At 48.0% G+C, this 4,850-nt stretch overlaps 1 pseudogene across 1 annotated transcript in view; it reads right to left on the bottom strand.

Annotated features, from left to right (window-relative positions):
* LOC105525020 overlaps positions 1-4,850 on the bottom strand; it is a 24,498-nt pseudogene that overhangs the window by 17,822 nt on the left and 1,826 nt on the right. The window contains exon 3 of the transcript XR_001003846.1: positions 4,004-4,009. The product of XR_001003846.1 is annotated as a putative pregnancy-specific beta-1-glycoprotein 7 (transcript). The remainder of the gene's footprint in view (positions 1-4,003; positions 4,010-4,850) is intronic.

Raw genomic sequence — 4,850 nt, 5'->3', positions numbered from 1 at the left:
CCTTCTCTGCATTAATTATTCTAGTTATCAATTATTCCACTCTTTTTTCAACATTTTTAGTTTCTTTGTGCTGGGTATGTATTTCCTCCTTTAGGTCTGAGAAGTTTGATGGACTGAAGACTTCTTCTCTCATCTCATCTAAGTCATTCTCCATCCAGCTTTGATCCGTTGCTGGCGATGAGCTGCATTCCTTTGCAGGGGGATATGCACTCTTATTTTTTGAATTTCCAGCTTTTCTGCCCTGCTTTCTCCCCATCTTTGTGGTTTTATCTGCCTCTGGTCTTTGACGATGGTGACGTACTGATGGGATTTTGGTATGGGTGTCCTTCCTCTTTCTTGATTTTCCTTCTAACAGTCAGGACCCTCAGCTGTAGGTCTGTTGGAGATTGCTTGAGGTCCACTCCAGACCCTGTTTGCCTGGATATCAGCAGCAGAGGCTGCAGAAGATAGAATATTGCTGAACAGCAAGTGTACCTGTCAGATTCTTGCTTTGGAAGCTTCCTCTCAGGGATGTACTCCGCTGTGTGAGGTGTGGGGTGTCGGTCTTCCCCTAGTGGGGGATGTGTCACAGTTAGGCTACTCAGGGGCAGCGACCCAGTTGAGCTGGCAGTATGTCCCTTCTCATATCTCAGCCTCCGTGTTGGGAGATCCACTGCTCTCTTCAAAGCTGTCAGACAGAGTCATTTGTGTCTGCAGAGGTTTCTGCTGTTTTGTTGTTTTTGTTGTTGTTGTTGTTATTCAGCTGTGTCCTGTCCCCAGAGGTGGAGTCTACAGCGACAGGCAGGCCTCCTTGAGCTGCTGTGGGCTCCACCCTGTAGGAGCTTCCCAGAGACTTTGTTTGCCTACTTAAGCCTCAGCAATTGCGGACGCCCCTCCCCCAGCCTCCCTGCTGCCTTGCAGTTAGATCACAGACTACTGTGCTAGCAATGAGGGATGCTCTGTGTGCGTTGGACCCTCCCAGCCAGGTGTGGGATATAATCTCCTGGTGTGCCCGTTTGCTAAGACCCTTGGCAAAGTGCAGTATTGGGGTGGGAGTTACCCGATTTTCCAGGTGTTGTGTGTCTCAGTTCCCCTGGCTAGGAAAAGGGATTCCCTTTCCCTTTGCCCTTCCCAGGTGAGGCAATACCTCACCCTGCTTCAGCTCTCTCTAGTCGGGCTGCAGCAGCTGACCAGCACCCATTGTCTGGCACTCCCTAGTGAGATGAACCCAGTACCTCAGTTGAAAATGCAGAAATCGCCTGTCTTCTGTGTGGCTCGTGTTGGGAACTGGAGACTGGAGCTGTTCCTATTCGGCCATCTTGCTCCGCCCCTTTGGCCATCTTGCTCCATCCCCACAAAATTTTAAAAATTGCTATTGTCGATACAAAATATTAAATATGAAAGAGAATACATTGTTCCACTTTTTTTACCCCTGCTCTTTTTGAACTTTCCTGTTTCAGTTTTGGAATTTTCTATTGACACGTCCTCAAGCTAGGGATTCTTTCCTCAGCTGTGTGCATTCTACCAGTAAGCATCAAAAGCCTTCTTCATTTCTCTAACAGCTTTTTTTTCTTTTTTTTTCCTGAGACGGAGTCTCACTCTGTTGCCCAGGCTGGAGTGCACTGGCACGATCTTGGCTCACTGCAAGCTACACCTCCTGGGTTCATGCTATTCTCCTGCCTCAGTCTCCTGTGTAGTTGGGACTACAGGCGGCCGCCACTACACCCGGCTAATTTGTTTGTATTTTTAGTAGAGATGAGGTTTCACCATGTTTGCCAGGATGGTCTCAATCTCCTGACCTCGTGATCCGCCCACCTCAGACTCCCAAGGTGCCGGGATTACATGCGTCAGCCACTCTGCCTGGCCATCTCTGAGGGATTTTAATGAGATGGTGGCTTTTGAGTTTCTTCAGCTGTTTACTTACTGATAGAACCAAGTGACAAATTTCAAGCTTGTTATATGCCTGACAGGAAACCAGAAGTCTCTAGGAAGTGCCTGGAGAATGTGAGCTTCATAGTAGGTTGAGGATGGAGTCACGAGGGAAGTGGGTGAAATCAGCACATCGGCTTTGGGGACTGCAGGCCTGTCCAGTTTCTGACTCCCTGGTGAGTCAATGCAAAGATTACAACAGTGACAGTAAACTAGCATGGCTGACTCCATCTGGCATCTAGTCTCAGGCTGGCTGTCCTCACTCATTCCTGGACATAGGCCAGGGTAACCATGGGAGGAATTTAGTTTATGGTTTAACTTTGAAGCAAGAATGGTAATAGTTCCTCCATAACACTAATACCCTTATTTTGCCCAGGGATTGCCTTTGTAAAACTGGTGAAAGACCATGAGACTAAGATTATTGGAGGGAACTGAATTCTGCTAAAATTTAGGCACAGCTCAAATATCATTTGGCCAGAGGTTACAACATTTGTAACTAATTGCTTCTATAGATAACATCACTATTGTAGAACCTGAGATTGGTCTTTTGAGATGTTTCTCATTCTTTGCATTCTGGCAGCCAGCTGACCTCATCCATACCTATGACTAATGGCTCAGCCAGGCACGTGGTCCCCACCTAGAGGTGGATTCAAGCACAAACAGATCATTTCCCTCCGCCCGCATGATTCCATCCCCAAACAATCAGCAGTACCCATTTTTTAGTCCTGTGCCCCTGAAACTATCCTTTAAAATCTATAACCCCTGATCCACTAGGGAGGCTGATTTGAGTAATAATAAACCTTCATCCTCCTGTTTGGCAGACTTGGAGTCATTAAAATCTTTCTTTACTGCAAATCACCATCTAGATAAATTGGTTCTGTTTGTACAGGAGGCCAGAAGAACTTCTCTGGGAATTTTAAGAGTGGATGGAGGAGCTGCCTATCCCTGTCCCACGGTCTTGTCCACAGAACAGCCTCACAAAGGGAAAGAGCCCTGGATGGGGATACAGTGGAAGCTTATTCTCTTAGTGACCTGGGCACATTGGCTGGAGATGAAGCCTGGCAGGAGTGGCAACTCCAGGTGATTTCTGTGACTTTCCTTTTTCCTGGGAGGTGGCCCAGGCCACAGTGTTAGCAGGAAGGGAACAGAACTGTCAGCCTAGTTAGAGGGAGTGTCTGGGGAAGGCCTAGGAGTGGAGGAAGAAGCTGTGCAGGACAGGGGTTGCCAGTTAGAATGAAGTGGGAGGAAGATGAGGGACAGAAAGAAACAGAGAGAGGCAGAGGCAGCACGGCAGTGAACAGTGGGGCCTACAGTGACTTCAGAGACCCCAGGGACCAGGTGCCCCTATTTCCACAGTCCAGGACAAGGGAGCCCTCAAAACCCTCCAGTGGCAAAAGAGCTTCAGAGTTACACATGAGGTGGAATGGCTTTAGGGACAAGAGGTAGTGGGGGGATGAAACATGGGTGTCAGCCTCTGAAGGACAAGGGACAGGTGTGGCTAGAACTTCCTAGGATTCTGCATCCAAGATCCAGTCTCTAAAGACGTTATGGATCATTCATTTCTTCACTCAATTCCTTCATTTGTTATGTGAGAGCTCCTGAGTGTGTGTCTCTCACTGGGCCTGTGCTGGTGCAGGGTGTGAGTGGAGAAAGAAAACAAGGTCCTCTCTTTATCCTGTCATGCCAGTGACATAGACATTTTGGGAAACACAGGATTTCAGGTTCAGTGATAGGGGTTAAGATCTGAGGGGGAGGCCTGGACATTTTTTCCACTGACTCTGATGGTTGAGGCAGGTGATTTAGTTCTGGAGTACAGACTAATCAGCTGACCATTTGCTCTCACTCCTCTGAGGTTTGGATACCTAAGAAGAGAGAATTTGAGCCAAAAAAGAAGCCCTTACTTCTGATGAAGGACAGGATGAGCCTGTGACTGCAGATAGACCTCATGTGACCCTGATCTGCCTTTTGTGTTTGTGTGACTCTGGTTCAGTGACTGTGCCTTCCTGTGCCTCAGTTTTCTCTCAGTCAAATAAGCTAAATGGCACATGGACTGTGGCTTTTCATGCTATCTGTGAATAAATTGTAAATTATTCACAGTCACCTGACCTAATGCTTGGCACAGTGGAGGTGTTCACACAAACAGTATTTATTATTATTCACTTCTGAGAGAGAACCTTTAGATCAGATCCCTGTGGACAAGCTGCTGCCAGGTACATTTTCTCTCTTCTGTTTCTCCTTCAGGGACATTAGAGTTTCTATGGAGTGACCTAAGCCTCATAAAGCAGTTGGCCTATGGCCTATAAAGCTTGTCTTTCTGTCCTCTCCACTCTGAGTCTCCAGTGAAGAAAGTTGTGTCCTTGCCTAGATGAGGCTCTGAGGGCTGAGCCCTGGCTGGTGAGCAGCTCCAAGAGAAACAGTCCTCAGACAGCTGGTGAATCCTTGGTCCCAGTAAGCTCTGCCACAACCCAGCCCTGGCACAGGCTCCTCAGCTTTATCTGGAGTAAGGATTTAGGGATAGGGGTCTGGAGTTGAGGATTCTTGGGCTGAACTTCTCTGAGAGTATCTCATGGGGCCACTTAGGCAAAGCCCTGCTCAGTTCTCCAGTGTTTTCTCAGGGTCAAGTTCATGAAGAGGGCATGAGGTGCTTGGCTGAGACTGATCTCCTCCTGCTGAGCACCACCCCCCCTCCATCAGAGTGTCCTTCCTGTGCAGCAAGTGTCTGCAGTGTCTGGAGGCAGGAAAGGAAGTCTGATCTGTTGAATTTTGTCTCCTCTGTGTGTGTCCTGCACTAAATGCCGAAACCCCAACATGGGACATAATGCAGAGAGGGACACAGGCACAGTCTAGGTCTGACAATCCTGATTGTGCAAAGTAGAAGTGACCCTCATCCCCCAACACCCAGGGATCATGTGGAATCACTCACAGTATAAGGTGAAATGTCC

This window comes from Colobus angolensis, unplaced genomic scaffold, assembly GCF_000951035.1.
Source record: "Colobus angolensis palliatus isolate OR3802 unplaced genomic scaffold, Cang.pa_1.0 Scaffold512, whole genome shotgun sequence".
NCBI lineage: Eukaryota > Metazoa > Chordata > Mammalia > Primates > Cercopithecidae > Colobus > Colobus angolensis.
Note: the sequence above shows the minus strand (reverse complement) of the source record. Positions and strands in the feature narration are given on the sequence as shown.